General features: G+C 43.2%; 1 protein-coding gene across 7 annotated transcripts in view; it reads right to left on the bottom strand.

The window, feature by feature from the left end:
* The window catches only part of LOC136435212 (voltage-dependent calcium channel subunit alpha-2/delta-2-like), a 100,149-nt gene that overhangs the window by 69,633 nt on the left and 14,210 nt on the right, over positions 1 to 16,306 (bottom strand). For 6 of the 7 annotated variants that reach the window (XM_066428503.1, XM_066428502.1, XM_066428504.1 and 3 more), the window contains exon 2: positions 8,261 to 8,395. The gene's annotated coding sequence lies outside the window, so the exon portion shown is untranslated. Of the gene's footprint in view, positions 1 to 5,742; positions 5,804 to 8,260; positions 8,396 to 16,306 lie in introns of those variants that run through there. The other variant, XM_066428501.1, reaches the window with a different exon arrangement.

Genomic DNA, 16,306 nt, shown 5'->3' with positions numbered 1-16,306 from the left:
TAGCAGGTAACTTTTGTTCCGCCCTTTCCGCTTTTTTTTTCGAAAATGTAAGGGTACATCTTAACGATTAATTGATGTACATTCATCACGAAATACTCACTATAGTCTCGGACAATATGAAACGAAATACCCAAAAAAGATGTAGGTATGTTAAATTTCTAGCAAGAGTTATGAATCTAACTTACGAAAGTGATGCTAATGCAGACTGCTCTAAAATGCTTGAATGGGCGATGTTCCGTTATGGATAACATACCGCCTTTATATTTGCAAGATGAAATAGACATAGACGAAAACCTTTCAATTGCTATTCTCGCCACAGAGACGGAGATAGAAACGTGTCCCACTTGGCACTCGGGTGCAATACCGTTACCTATTGGCTCCAGATCACATTACTCCAAGGGCAACCTTCGGCCCGAAATGTGCAAATCGCTGGTATGCATTTTTGCCAAACCCATAATCAGCCTATTCCACAGGAATAAAACGCTGTCTCCGATTGCTCGTAATTTTTCCCGGCGTTAGAAAGGTAGGCTGCTGAACACGCCACAATCGTAAAAATGATCCTCCTGCAGTCGGCACATCAATCACAAAGCGCCCGGCAGAGGCAGCCCAATCTGTACTTGATTGTTGCTAGCCTCCAGGGGGACCCCTCCCAATGAAACTGGGAGCAGGTAATTCACGCATTCAATTCTAATACTTCACATCAGGAGACCGAAGCTATACACAGGACATTCTACTGTGTAAGGCACTTCCCTGGAGACACAGAAATATCGTGTACGTCTGATGTAGGAGAGGGCGTTTTGGCTATGAAGATCTTGTCTTATACATTTGGTGAGAGGCAATGAGTAGAGTGTGGACAATAGGCATTAAGTGACTCTAGAGGGTAGGCCCAGAGCAGATGCGACCATTTCATCGCTGCAAACTTTCCTCAACGAGCCTGCCTGATGTTGCTGCTGGCGAACATTAGGACTAGTAACGTAGCGCAAAGGGTCATGAAATGGTATTTTGGACGGCTGACAAATCCAAAATTTGACAGCTAGCAATGCTGTAAGCAACCGAGCATGAATACAGTCGAAGAAAGTACACTACTCAGCATTTCAAGAGGGTATGGTGCACATGGCTCCCTTTTGTAACTTTTGAAGCTTTAGTAAGTCATGAAACCAAACAAACGCAACAAAACTTGACCTAAGTAAAAACAACTACCCTCAGTGATGGCATAATGTAATGGACAGATAAACCAGCAACGATTGACTGATTTGGTAGTTAATCAAATGTGACTTTCAAACATACTAGTATTATCAAAACTGACAAAGAAACCAAGGTTTTGTCATTTGGGGCGATCAAATCACGTAGCTTTAACAGGAAATTTTGTAAACTCCCGTATAGTCTGATGAGCATGGGTCATGGATATTTTTAGTCGTGAAATGTATTTGCTCCTCCCGTTTTCAGGTCCAACAGCTTGGAGTATCTTTCATGCGGTGCTCTTCGATTAGACGCTATCTTCAACATTGCGCATGTCCTTGGTAGGTGAGAACTCCGGAGGTGGCAGATGATCAGTAAGTGCCCATCAGTCAAAACTAAACACTTTCCAACACAGCGATTCTATCTCGCACCGCTTCCCAGGACGGCAATAAAGGAAACAAGCGCCAGGTGGAAAACCTATTAAGGATGGAGACGGCAATTTCTGATTGCAGATTCCTGGCGGCATTTTATCTAAATTGTTTATTCAGAGTTTGCGCGGATAGCTTGTACCTGTCGACCCTGCGGCGCGTGGCGTGCACGAGACGTAAAAGTGCAATCTCAGCAGTGATGTCACCGCGGGGAGGGTCTCCTAACGGCGGGCAGAGATGCGGCATCAGGTGCGGAGGAGATGAGAACCCCGCCAGGGATTTCTTCTCAGCCAAAAATTCCTCGCGTGCCTGAGGCGGACGGGACATTAAGTATTAATACCCGCGACAAAGGGACACTAATGGGCATCGTTATGCCCGTGACCCACGGGGGTGTACTATAACAACATCGTAAACAGGAGCGCGCTCAACCTTTACGCTGCGAATAAGATAAGGAGGCAAGTTGATGAAGATGACATTTAGATGTCTTTATCAACGGATTTCCCTCTTTGTGGCGTTTTCTCGGTAAATATGCCTCGGCGGGAAAGATCGTGAGATATCGGGACATGCGATATGAAGTTTTAACCATGCAGCGCGGAAAGCCAATATGCCCATAGCAATGGATTCAAAACAGGCAAAGCAAGGCTTAAGAAATAAGAAATATCGAGCTCTTCTATGACTATGCCCGTGAATTTGATGGATATACAACGAACACAATCATCTTGATCTGTATGTAATGACAAACTTTCCATCGCGGAAGAATACTACAGTTAATCATTAAAAAGCGGTTCTTGGGGATTAAGCACAAGGTCCAAGTCATACGAGAAGTTCTTAGAGTTATCTATATAGACAAGTTGGGAACGCTGAAGATATTCCACATGGTCATGTCGACATACATGTAACCTTTGTCTCTCTTTGCCACTTATATTGGTGACTGACCAATCTAGAGTCGTTTCAACAAAGTTTCATCCATGAGCGAGTTTGCGATGCATGTCGTGACTGACTTTTTCGGCATCGACCTCTTCTCCATTAGCCGTGGAGAGGCAGGCCTTCGGGCCCCTTCATCAAATATTGAAGACGCCAAGACGGCTTCCAAACACGTTAAGTGCCAGTAATAAGCGTGACGTCAGAATATAGTGTTCTGCACGAACGGAGTCCAGTTAAGGGGCCCAAACTCTGATGACCCCATAACCCGGAAAGTACGGTCAGAATTTACGGTTGCTTCACCACGCGGAATCTCGCGATGTTTGATTGACGGGATCTGAAGACGGGTTGGATGAGCTACTTCACTGCCACCATGTTGTCTCCTACGCGGAGACGCGTCAGTATAACGCGTCAGTGTTGACTCTCGTTATCGGTTAGGTCAGTGGGTCTGACAAATACGGAAGAGTTGGGAGAGCAGCTGTTACAATTTAGCTGATTAGTCGCTATGCGTGGGCGGTGGAAAGTGATTACCAAATGTCCCGGCTTCAAGCAACGAACAAGTGTAGGAGTGAAATACATGTTATGTTTGCCGTATCTTACGTAAACTATCGTGTGCTATGCTGTGATACAGATCAGGATGAACTAGTAATTGTAAGGTATGGATGTTTAGTTTTAGCATTAAGGAAATCAAAGTTGATGAGCAGATGACGGGTCATCAAAACGCTGAGACATGAGATCATATCTAACACCGACAACGGGTAAATGAGATAGCAGGGGCGTGGATCTACGTCAAGAGGTCTGGGTTTTTATTGAATACGTCTGTTCAAATCCCGTAAAGTTTATCATATCTGCGTTTCATGCGTAGGTCTGCGCACCCAGAAGTTGAGACGGAAGGCTTATGATGCGTTGAAAAGGACCGGAGGAGATCCTCGTCTGACCTGTAAAATGTTGTTATCAAGAAACGAACATCTGGGTGTGACGTCGTTGCTACAGACGTCATCAGCCTTTGTGTAAAAGATAAAGGCTACTTAAAGGGTCAGATCAGAGATTTCGAAGTAAGCTTCTAATAAAATTCCTACTTTCCGGCATTACGGCTTATACGTTCGACACATGTTGATTGCCTGTAGGCAATAGCTACCAACTGGAGCTTCAGACGTCAGTGGGTGTTGTTCTGGGCGTGGTCATAAAAAGGAATGGTTGTTCAGCTTCGTGATGTTCAGCTTCATACTCATGGAGAGAATCCAGCCGTATATAACGAAGTCCGAAGCACAAAAGTTATGATACCGACAACCAAGTGTAGAAAGTCACTTTAACACTACTTTCCTGCTTTGTATAACACACCCTTAGATACAGTACTCAGTAGTCACGTTTCATAGAGCGCCATGTGTGTTGGCAGAAGGATGTTGATCTAACTGTTTTTCATTTACCTTTGGGCTTCTGATACACTGATAACAGTTTAAGTAGTGATAACTGTATTTTGATAATACAATAGATACTTTGGATGATTCAATCTGGAATACTTCATATCTAAAATATCAAGCACCTCGGGGATGAAGACAATTCACGTTTGTCCGTTGTAGATAATCTATGTATGTTTCCTCTGGGTGAATGGCCTGTGCTAGACCCCGCCCTATCCAAGTACGTTCATCTTACAGCTATCCGCTGGTAGATCCAGGTAAGCAAACCGTAAACCCTCAAGCTTCTAAAAGTTTCGTAACACCAATCGATATATGTAGGATGTCTTTTATCTTCCACAAACCCCTTCAGCGGGGCTGCATGTTCTACCCCCTAAGCTCTTTTCCTAAGGATCCTCATATTTGCGTGATCCACCTCCAGCCAGTAAAGACGTTAAAGGCACAACGGGTAAGACATAGAGCTTGATCTCCCCCTCTTCTCCATACACAAGTACAGACACGGTAGTTTGTGTAACGGTCTACGGCGACAATAAAGATTTAAGAGGAAACAATGCCACCATTGTGCTTCCGACTGTGCCCTCCCAACATCCTCTAAAACAGCAATTAGCGGAGGTCTGTCATCCATAATGGTAAGATCGATTCCAGCGGTGAGGGAACCGGAGCTCCAGATGGAAGAGGGGTCTAATTTTAGCGCCGCGTCTCCCGCAGCCATCAATCCCGCGGCGTGATCAGGCCTGGCCACGGTCCATGGGAGGCGATCGAGCCAAGTTGTTGGTCAACTTCACAACTCTTCACAATAGAAACATCGCACATTTAAATTTCTCAATCATACAATACCATTACACTTACTTTTCACATAAAATGGTGGTCTTAATGATCAGGTCATTTCAGTTACAGCTCAAGTTGTAATTCTTTATCAGCTAAGCTACATATTAATACATGAAAAGTCTCAAACAAGCAAACAAGAAGAAGGTAACTGTGAGGACATCGTTTAACGGATGCTTATGAAAAGTTTTAGCCAGTAACAGACATCACAACGCGTTCTAGAGAGGAGGTGGATGACATGATCGTCAGAAAGCCTCCCTCGTCTTTGACGTGATTGCACAGCATCTATCATATTTTCGTCGAAGTCAGGGGTCGATTCGTGAAATTGCGAGACAGTGCAGTATCAGAGAACCGTAACGAGGGAGATGAAGCCAAAGCGAAGTGGAGCCGTGCTCCAGTAACAAGATGAATAAACTTCCAACCGGAGTATAACTCCATCAGGCCTGCATGTACTTTTCAGGCTCGGTAATATAATGGACGCGTGGACACTCTGCCTTCCCCTTACAAATCACGCATGCAGGGTGAGCTTCCTTGCGACTGGAGCTCTTAGAACCCAGGAAGGTTTGTGAGGTGACACGAAACCGCCCCGGGCAGAGGCGACAGAGGCCGCTGGAGCAGACGAGATTGGAAGTGGCACAATCGGGGTATTCTCGCGAGGAGGAGGGCAAACAGGGTTCCATTCGACGGGATTCGCCATCTGTTGTAACCCATCGATAAGTTACGCTTTTTGGGAAGGGAAATAATCAAATGTACTCATTTGTTAAGATTATTTGCCGCGGTGACCATACGCATGTGCCGCCAAGAATAGGTCCTTACTATTGCAAGATAGACTAATCTTGTGTCGGGATTAGACATGTGATGTCTACACAAAATTCACACAACAAACAAAAATTTGCAATAGCATTGTATATCTACATCAACAACATAGAGAACCCTTGGTTTGACTGCAAAAACCTTTAAGGTAATGCACATACCTGTGATCAACGGCAGTTACAAGGTTTCAGCCATGATCTTAACCATCGCAGCCGCCTTTCCTACTTAGAGCACAATAGTACCTTAAAGTGAGACGTGATTGGGCCCTTCGGGACTTCTTCTCTTACCAACCATCTACATGTAAATTGCCATATACATATAGAGGACCTGCCGGTGAAGTGGAAATGTGCGGGAATACACGAAAGGTGCAAGGATAGTTTGGATTTTAAGGGAAAATGATTCATCGCATCGTCCTTATTGGGCATGGTTATCGTTGCCGTGTCCTGCTCTTCAGGACTGTATTTAGCGCGGTGTTGAACCCTTATTTTCTAATTTGGCGGCATGAATGTTGCATTACCAATGGGTGACGAGGTTGTGGTTCTGACCTGTGGGTGGTCGGTAAGCTTGTAGTGTGTGTAATCGGCTCAGTGTGCCATCTGACTGTTAACAGCGCACGTTTCAACCCCGTGCACACAATTGTAGATATCAAAAAAGGGAACATCTACTCGACTTAGGAATGCAAAGCTAAGACAACGTAAACCTTGCATGAAGTTTCATCAAATTTTAACAAACACATCCTGAAGTGCTCACGATGAGTAGTTTCTCCATGTGCACATCTATGAATGTTGTAATGTAAAACGACATAGCGCTATTCAAGGTCTATCCTCCACTGCTAGGGCGTTACCCGATATTTTCGAGGCCCAGATTTTGACGTGTGCTTTTGTTGATTATGTAGCTTGACATCTAAAACCACCAACGATAATAGATGCTGAATACACTTCGTGCTAAACGGAATAACAACGCCAGTCTCTATGAGAAGATCCATTAACTTCCAGTTGATTGCAAAGAATGTTGTTTGCAATTTCTCAATGTTCGTTATTTGAAATATATAACTGCTGCGTCATTTAATCATTTATTAATGCATACCTACACACAATAAGTCAGAAATTGTAAACATGGTTAGACCATTACCATTTTGAGCAATAAAAAGGATAGGTTGTCCCATTGGAGATGTATTTCTGTAGCGATGCTACTCTGGTCCACCAACACATACAAATCAAAGGAAGGTGGACTGCTGACGGCTGTGCTTTTAGGAGTTTCTGACCGCACCGCTCTGTCTCGGTAAGCCCAGTCGATCGCGGAGGTAAAGGAAAAGATCGATATTCCCCAAACGTCACGTTCAAGGTAAGGAAACAGCAGAGGGCAGCGGAATTACAAAAGACACGTGGTGACCTCTAGGGCAAACTCTCGTCCTCCATAAGCTTTTGGGATTATCGGTCTGGCCGCATAGCAGTCCCGGGACTGTACCTTTGGAAGGAATGGTAAACCAGTGAATGCGGGGATCCCTTGACAATGAGGAATATTGACTACTGCAAGAGCCTTGAAAGCAATGTTAAAGACTCAGCATCGATTTTACATGACCCTCACTAAAATTAATTGATTTACGACAACACAATTGAATCATAAAGATCTGATCTTATAAAGATTATGACCTGAGGAAAAAATAGCTGGGAATTTTGAAGGAATTCATGCTCTATATAACTGTGTCCTACTGAGGACTGTTTTTTCGAGAAAAAACGTATGCATTTGTGATGCAGAATTACCGACAAATGACATAATGAAGCATAGTCCTAGAATAATATTTCACAGTTTATGTGTTATTTGCGAAAACGAAAAATGCATATAAAAATAACCAATATATGGTTAGGACTTAAGAGTCATTTTTCTATGTCTTGTGTCTTTTGTTGTCTTTCATATTAGCTTTTTCTTTTCCAAAAGCTGCCCGGCCGGGGCCCCGCTTTAGAAATGGGACTAAAGCATTAAGATGATTACGGCGGTTAGGTAACCTGTACGTATTGTGCTGTGCCGCATAGAGTCGGAAGAGGGCTCTTCATTGTCATAAGTCAGGCCAAGCACCGGGCAACTCTGTTGAGTGAAAATATTTAGCTGTCAGGCTAACCGAACCACAGACGTTGTTTCCTGTTAACATCATTGAGTCAATGATCCTCGATACGCGTAAAAACAGTCCCGTCCATTTTTACACCCTGTCCTGAGCAACCATCTGTCCTGAGCAACCATCTGTCCTGAGCAACCATTTTCCTCATTCCCTTGAGTGGCTGCTGAATCCAGGTTGGACTGTATTATGCAACATGTTGCGCCTCAGGCCTAACCGTACTTAGTGGGGTGTGGGATATAGAATAAGCACGAGCACCCCGCAATGACGGGCTGATCAACCTTGCGAATAGCCCGAGTGTCATCCTAGTAAGTTCCAGGGCTTCCATGGAGTATCGTAGCCCTGGAACTGACCCTGAATGACACTCATGCTACCTTCCGAAGGTCTGCTCATAAAAACTAAATTGATTGCCAAAGTCATAATTGTGCAAGTATTAAACGAGCATGACAGGGATACAACTACTGCAGTACTATTGCTGTACTACATAATAGTGCTTTCCGCCAATATCTAATAGAATGCCTAGTAGTAAAGGGGAAGGGGACAATAATTACTGGCAAATTACTCACCCGGTTGTTGTACCTTTATACGGCAAAAGGACACGCTGGTTCTCAGTCTTCTGTTACCCTGCGAAGTCTGTGCCCTTATGACATCCGCTCGTCTCTGCCTCGCTGCTTAATCCTGTGGCGACACTATCAATCACCCTGTAAGCACATTAGACAGGAATGTCACTGCACAAAGCTTCTCTCGGTACAGACTATCAATCACAGTTAAACTCGGCTGGTTTTGTTAGGGACACAGTTTTAGGTAAACTGTATGTAAAGAGACGAGAAAAACAGGCCTAGCTGAGACGTTTTTCCACGCATTCGTATATGTAGAGGCGCCCTCTCGACCTAGCCTTCAGGCGACTTCATAGCTTGGAGTCAGATATAATACCATATAATCCCCCAGCGTTCCGTCGTAATACATGAAGAAAACATACATGACATTAGTAAGAAAAGCAAGAAGAAACTTATTTGCTGAACAGATTTATCGGTTAGTCGGGAATACTGAAACACTTCGCAATCTAGAAAATAGGAAAGCAGACAGAGCAGATATTCTCAACAATTATCATCATCCACTGGTTCTCCATCTGCCTCCATCAGTCTTTCTTCAATTTGTTCTACTGCACCTTGCATTTTACAAACTCCCTTAGCATTCAGAAATCGTTTGCTGTTTTAAGAGGACCTAGTCATCTGGGCTAGGGGGTCGTCCTCTCGGCAGTGCAATTGCATAAGAGCGCCATTGCTCCCTTAGCTCTCTAAGTTTTTCTGCTGTTTTAAAAGGACCTGGTCTCTTTGCTCGAGGTGTCCTCTCAGCAATGCAATTACAGACGAGCGCCATTTCACGTTAGCAGCGGGATCCGGTTGTCATTTTTTCTAATTGATTGAAATGGCTGTAGCGCGGGATATGAGGGCATGTTGCTGCCCGACTGCTTCATAGACCGTAACCAATAGGATTACAACCCAATTATCAAACACGGAACTGACAGGCCATGACAGGGACAAATGACATTACGGCGACGCGATGAAATATTTGACGCCGCTTGATACGCATCGATTTTTGTCTCTCCCAGCCTCACAAGGCGGATCCTCGCCGGCTCAGCTGTGAAGTTGTCCCTAATTTCATTAGTTAACACTTGTGAGCAGGTCCGCGAGTTGACCTGTGGGCGTGGTACAGGGTGTGATGACGGTTCAGGGCCTTTTTCAGACCGCTTTATTGAAATCGTGATTCTTCGGCAGCCATGTTCGTTCTCCGGGTCTACGGAACGTAAAGCGGGAAGAGTTGTACGCCGGATTTGTTGTACGCCGGATTTGGTACGGTGTAAAGCGAATGAATTTCTGACCCTTGGCTTCAGGCGGAAAAGAATAAAGATATAATACTGCTACGGAGCCAGCCATTCTAGACCGTTCACAAAGTTCTTAAGTCCTGCAACCGCCAACTATCAAAGATGGAAAGTCAGTAGCTGTCATGTGTACTAAGTCACCTCGTGGTATTTACTCAAACCATATGTACGATGAAATCACGGTCCAACGAGTTGGAAGCAAAGCATTCCAAGGAACTTAAATGCCATATCTGTATGTACATTAATATGGTTTATCGACGTTTGTTCATGAATAATTGTGGGTTCATATTGATTACGTCTATCATACCGGAATTATGGGCACGTCGTTATAGAGCTCCTAAATGATGAAAAGGCGGATCAATTTTCGGATTACTCGTAAAATATAGGCTTATAAAGTATGTGGATATGGGATCCTAACAGGCTTACAGCGTTATGAATTATGCTATAAGGAGTGCGGTGATGGGACAGGGTGAGCAGTATGTGTGTGTGTGTGAAGAACATCATCACAACAAACGTAGCACAGTGCTGTTGTGGTATAGCAAAAAGGGCACAAGTCACTTTAAAACACGATATTATTGTATAATGATGAGACAACTCAAATAGTTTTTATTCAGATGTTCGTTAAGTATTTTATAAGCAGCTTAATTGATGATTTGATCTAAAGAACCGTAAGTAGTAATACAGCTAATACCAAACCTAATGCTATGTTATGTCCAAAATAAACCAAAAAGGATAAAAGGCGTGCACGCGGTAAAATTCTTATAATCGACTTTGCAATGACGTTCCAGGTGATGTAAGTTTAGTGATACTTGACACGATTATACTTTCCCCTTTTGTGATACCAATAATCCAATAACATTACGTTGTGTAAAATGGACCAGACGACTTAAGGAACATGAGATTACGTTATCATACAAAAGCTTACTCATTCTCAGAAACATAATACAATCCATGTTACTTTTTCCGCATATGATTGAAGCAGAAGCCAGCAATAAGGAGCCGAACAAGTCGTAATCTATTCCATTACAAACTGAGTTGCACATACAGCTGCATAACTAGGAAAGTAAGAGATAATAACTTATATGGCAATGAAGAAGGACGTGGAAATGGAAAGAGCATTAAAATCAGGACTTGAACCCACTAAAGGAACCATCTAATTCTTACCAAGTTAAACATTCAATACCCAATACACACTTCAGCACAGCGACGTTCGCGGCCACTATGGGGATTTAGACGCGAAGTGGCTTACCTTGCCACAATGACCAAGTAACAGAATATGTAGAAATCCTAGACCCACATTCTACCCAATCAGAAGCCACAGCCGGCCACTTTATACATTGACCCTAAGTCATGCCTCCGAGTTCTCACATAACAATCAATTCTGAACTGAAATTATCAAACGATTACAGCCAGGGGACAGTGCACGATAGGGGCTAGGTCACAGGTCAGCACTAGGGTAGGCCCCATATTGCCTGGAGGTAACAGGGGGGTCATTAAAGGTCAAACAAGGTCGGCCTGGATACCAATCTGTCTCCATTGTAAGACCTCATTTAAGGTATGGGGAAATGATAACACCAAGGGCAGTGAGGGCATATGTCATACCCGGTGGCAAAATGACAGGGGCGAAAGTTTCAACTTCTGTCTTTCGTCTCTAACGTCACACTGGAATCTGCTCTGCACCGCTAGCTATCCTTTATCTGTATGCTTAATTTTGTATCCAGTGGTGCTTTTTTGTCTCCATCTCCATGCATCTTGCGCCTGTCTTATAGTGTGTAACCGTTTTCCCCTTTGTTCTGATAAGGGCCTCAAAGTAGGTTTGAGTTACACTGACAGACGTTTCAATACTTTTCACTTCAAAAACTTCGGATGCAGCTACAGAGCTACTGTAGTAGTAGTAGCTCCATATCTCAGATGAACAAACACAGCGCCATTCCCTTCCCCTATCCTTGTTATCTCCCCAGCCAGGTACAGCCCATCCATCAGACGCGGCTTCCCTTCCGTATCACCGACAGTTGGAGTTTCTATCCCCGCCCAGGTTCCTCACCGCTACACCAAGGACATCTCGCCCTTACGTCGGCCCGAACGCCTGGGAGCTGTCCGGCCGCACAGTCAGCTGACTTCCACAACGCGAGAAGCGGCCGTGATAGGACAGGAGATACAAGCGCGTGGTGGAAATTTCCACACCTTTCTCTCAAACTTCGATAAAGTTCCATAACAATAATGACCACAGGGAGAGATAGTCTCAAAATTAATCTTATAAAACCGAGGGTATAAAGTAGATACAGTTACATTGGGTCTCTCTACGAGTACAGCTAACTAGATCCCATGCACTTCTGTCCTGGATACTATACCCGATTGATAGTCTCTATCTAACGCTCATGACTGTATTTCTCCAACATTTCATTTGTCCCAACACAAGGGTAATCAGAGTGTCCATCCGTGCCCAACCATCTGCTAACAATTTTCCTGTTCTACCTTCAAGGTGTCTCGTTTGTTTACTCTTCCATCCGTTAAACGCGATGAAGAGGGAGTCAGACAAAATGCCACGTCCTCCCTCGTTCCCAGAGTTGTCCATCACCGTCTACTTTGATATCACATAGAGTTAGCAGCACATTTGTCATGGCTGATTCGCGATAGATATCAAGCGTTGATCGTTTTACGATGTTGGTTTGGCTTTATGGACCTCATCGAACATTATTTGAGTTCCTTTACGATCAAATTATTGTGCAACGAGGAGTAGAGATGACCATAATATACTGACCCAATTGGTGGCAGCATCCATGAAACCATTCTGCGGTAACGTCTTCAGACTTAACGCGGCCAGTGATCTATAGCTGACCGCCGCATCTTGATAGGACATATCTGTCCTGACTATGAAAAGCTATTTCGGTCACAGTGAAATGTCCTTAAAAGATGTCAATGTAAGTATCAGATACGCCAGTGTAGAAAATAGGACATATAACTCTTCCTGGGATGGCTGGACACTGCGCTGGCCTTGGTGAAGGAAAGCGGTGGCCATAGTAATTGAATGACCGTATGCCAGTAAATGCTTCCATGATTGTTTGGCCTACTTGAGACTCATTGGAACTGGGCGTGGAATAGCTTGGCCATGAATACTCATTTCTGAGTTCCGATTGCAAGATCATGTTGTGTAGCGAGTAACATAAATCTACGGGAAAATGCTCTTTACACACTGTAGAGGCATATACATATATATCAGAAATATTTTGCATTCCATTTTAGACGTAATGATGAGTATTTTGTTCAAGATGAATTATTAGCGACATGAATGTTGAGAACTGAAAAGAATAATCAAAATCAAAGTATCAGCAAAATTAAAATCAAAATCAAAGTATCAGAAAAATTTTGATGGGAGCGTCGACTATGTCAAAATTGAGTTCGGTACAAATGACAAATAACATGTTATAGTTGCAGGAACAGTCCCCAATGATTCTTGATTTAATAAGACACCCTGCAAATCTAGCAACAGTGGTTTAAGAGAAAAAATAACAACTTAGAAATATTTAGCAAGGCTTGAAACCTAGAAACAATGCCCGTTCTTCACTTTTTAATCGGTATATAGCACTATAATGGCTTCAGCACCAAGGACAGAGCAACATTTCTATTTTCAGATATAATATGGCATCAAAACTAATGACAGTGGGGCACAGGAACAGCCATCGTGTTTCCACTACCATGACAAATACCACGGAAAGCTACCGCATATTCAAGACCAAGGACAGCACCGGTGCCCTTACTTTCAAGACCATGATGAGCAGCATCCCTTGTCTTCGTGTCCAAGGGCGGTGGCTATAGTTTCATTTTGGCCTAAAAGCACCAACAGCAAGACTGATTGACGTGTCAAATTTTTTTGCGACTTGTACAGCCGTTAGTAGGGATGCTAAAGCTCGACTTTGAGCCAGTCGAAGATTAAGGGGAGCCCCAGATACTTAAATAAAGCACCTACCTCTCGACAGGAAACCTACCTGATAACCGAGGTTCAGCATTTCTTCTGCATTATATGAGGTGCCATCATCCCTCGCCGAACACACCCGCGTTAATGTGATAGAAAAAATAGTCTCTCAACTGAAATAACTTTCATCAGTGACCAAACCATGCCCTTTGAAACATATATATGCTTTAAACCCGCAGCCCAACCTGATTTATAACTTCGATTGATCAACTAGTATTCAACAGGTTAATCGAGCCGTCAGTAGTAAAAGCAAGGGCGTGAAAAGCGCAGCAGATAAAAGTTGAGTACACACGTTTCACTGGGTAATCAGATAGAACGTACATTTGTTGGCTCCATGATAGCTACCAGCGGAGCAAGTACAGATACTGGCGTCCAAATGGACCACAAGACCTAGCTGACCGGTATTAATGGCGGATATCGCTTCTCTCTGACCTTACTGAAGGTCATGTACAAGTCGTGGGAAAGTCCATTAGAACTTCGACACTGTATCAAAGGATGTCAGTGAACAGAGGGTGCGTTTTCACAACCTCCAAATGAAGGAACGCGAAACTATGCCTAACTAATATTAGTAACGATTCCGCTCCTATTTTGCACACTGGGATCTTTTCCGCTACCTTCCACCTCAAAGAAATTCTTGCCCTACCCCGTCATAACAAACACCTAACGAAAAGTGAAACGAAAACATGCGTTGAATATTGAGAGGGTGCCATTAGAATTTTATCGTCTCTGTAACGATATTATAAAGCAAGTAAGATATGTAGTTGCGTCAGCGTCTGTGTTTGTACAAATTTGATTATCAGTGTAGATATGCTGTTTATTGTAGCTGTACTAATCTCTATACCACAGAATCTTTGAACAATCCGACGTATGGTAGTGTGCTCCACACATCGTTAAACTTCAGCACTGGGAGCCGGGTGTTGCAAAACACGGTCCTACATAGTGTATCAACGTCGACTTTACTGGAGCCTGTTTTATTATCTAAAGGAATCTGGTACCACTATATGACTGGGAGTAATTGGCAGTGAAGTGGTGCGCATGTTTGCATGATTATAAAGCAATTTATTGCAGTCGCCTGAGGATATGCCCCGGGGTAGATGGAATCAGGGCTGAAAATTGCCTCTCACCAGCACAGGCAAATAAGGGATGTTTTCCTAACCCGTGATCTCGGCGGGGTAGTCGGTAGTACAGCGGGAAAACATCGCACGGAACATTAGATCCGTGAAGACTTGATCCGTGTGGGTGTGTTTATTGTCTAATGAACAGCGGGGATATCATTGATGCGTCTCCCTCAACTGCATTCGGCGTCACCCCCTCCCTCTGTCTAAAAGCCACTGACATCATTCCGTCGTTTGAATAGAAAATATACCAGTTGTTTTGGAAACTGTACTGTTAAAGGCAGTGAAAATTATCAATGACGCATTTATAGTCCATGTTTTTTAGACATTGTTGATTGCAGTCTGGCCGACTCTGCCGGTAGAGATAGCGATCGCAGTCTCTGTCGACAGGAACTCTACCGGTACAATTGGCGATTCTACCGGTAGAGATCGTAAATTTCAATTATTTCAATATAAATTATCAGTTATTTCATTACTAATCGACTTAATCGTTAAAAAGTCAATTATAACTTTGATTCATGTCACTTATGATCATTGGATTGACTTGAAACTCATGATTTACAAACAGACATTCCTATCATACTGGTCGCGATCTCTGTTGACAGAGACTCCGATCTCTACCGGTGTAACAGGCGATTCTGCAACATCGAAATCTCTACCCTGACGTCTACATAGGATGAAGGATGTGGATTCAGAGGCAATATTTCATTGGATGAAAATGTGGCACTCAATTATATTTCACCCTAAACATATGTACTTAAGAAGCGGCACTAGGCAATTGTATTTTCTCTGCATAATTAATAAAAAATGAAAGATCACAAGACTGTTCTGAAAGTAGGTTACAGAGAGATTGAACGAAGCAACAAAATTCATTACTAATAGAGTCAGAATGACATAGCACGGCCCTACATAGCACTTTAGGCTGAAATATATACTATAGCACCCTCCGATCTCTACTTAGGAATACCCCAGATGTCTTGTGAGCCACTAGCACAGGATTCTAAGCTAAATGACACAGCGAGAGCAGCCCGCCAATACGCCAAGTGTAAGAAGAAATATCAGTCTTGGCTGACGACATATCACTAGCGTAGTAATGTTATATTACAACAAAAGGTAAAAGGGCCTTTCTTGTGACACCCCCTGACTAAGACAGAACAGGTAATTTGCAGAGGAATCGATCCAAACTCATTAACATATATACATTAATCAGAGTTGAAGCAAATCAATAAGGTTATAGTACGTGTCAGTATATTCAGCATAAGTGTATTAAATGCCATACTCTACTGGAGATATGTTCTCTAGATAAAAGGCGCTTTTCGACCCGGGTAGGTCATACATACTACCAGTAAATTGATAGGTTTGCTAGTCACATGATGTCTACCTGAAGCCACAGCATGAGTGAACCAATGCTGGGGAAAAGAACGAATATCCAATATATAGCTATCCAAAGTAAATTCATTTGTTTTAAGTCTGTCTAAATGTGTTTTTAATGTAACAATATGGGTAAGATTGTGACATTATACAAATGGCATGTTGTAAATTGTGAAAGCAGTCACAGTTTGTTTTAAGTATTATTTGTAAAAAGAATAGTATGCAATTCAGCCCTTTGGCTGCCATGTACTTGTCTTAGCGGGTCAGGATA

This window comes from Branchiostoma lanceolatum, chromosome 5 (assembly GCF_035083965.1).
Source record: "Branchiostoma lanceolatum isolate klBraLanc5 chromosome 5, klBraLanc5.hap2, whole genome shotgun sequence".
In the NCBI taxonomy this organism is placed as follows: domain Eukaryota; kingdom Metazoa; phylum Chordata; class Leptocardii; order Amphioxiformes; family Branchiostomatidae; genus Branchiostoma; species Branchiostoma lanceolatum.
This window is presented reverse-complemented; position numbering and strand designations above follow the sequence as displayed.